A 691-nucleotide genomic window follows, 5' to 3' on the forward strand; every position below is an offset into this window, starting at 1 on the left:
GGGTATGCGTTATTTGCCGATTTCAGCTATCGTGCAATACATTTACGACAGGTTGAGGCAGTTGTTGGTAAGAAAGGGCAGAGAGGCACAGACACATCTGGCAGCAGGAAATCAATTTTTCTAATGGCTGGTAACTGCTATTGAGAAGAACATGGAGGGAATATCGAGGATGCGTGTTACTCACTGCGACAGAAGGACTTCAGCGTTTGTGGTCGAGGAGTTAGAGCCTTTCGAGGGTCACAAAATTCATTTTGTGTTCGATTGTCGATGGACACGTGTGATTGTGGACTTTTCCAATCACTTCATTTTCCATGTCGTCATGCACTTACCATTCGTGCCGCCGCAAGCATCGAATGGGATCAATATGTTCATCCAGTATACAGACAAGAGACTGTATTCAAAGTATATGAGACGAAGTTTCTGCCGATATTAGATGAAAAGCTATAGCCAGAATGGTACGAAACACGCTTGCATCCTAATCCAAGCATGTGCAGGAAAGTTGCTGACAGATCAATTTCCACTCAATTTTATAATGACATAGATGAGGAAGAACGACAAAAAAAAAACAATGTAGTCTATACAGACAAACCGAACATACTTGAAAAGACAGTCTCAATCAACCCACAAACAAAACTCAGCAATGTCGCTAATTTGTTGGGTGTGTATTTGCGGTTATACTTCTTTTTAGCAG

The sequence above is a fragment of the Arachis ipaensis genome, chromosome B04 (genome assembly GCF_000816755.2).
Source record: "Arachis ipaensis cultivar K30076 chromosome B04, Araip1.1, whole genome shotgun sequence".
Taxonomy (NCBI): domain Eukaryota; kingdom Viridiplantae; phylum Streptophyta; class Magnoliopsida; order Fabales; family Fabaceae; genus Arachis; species Arachis ipaensis.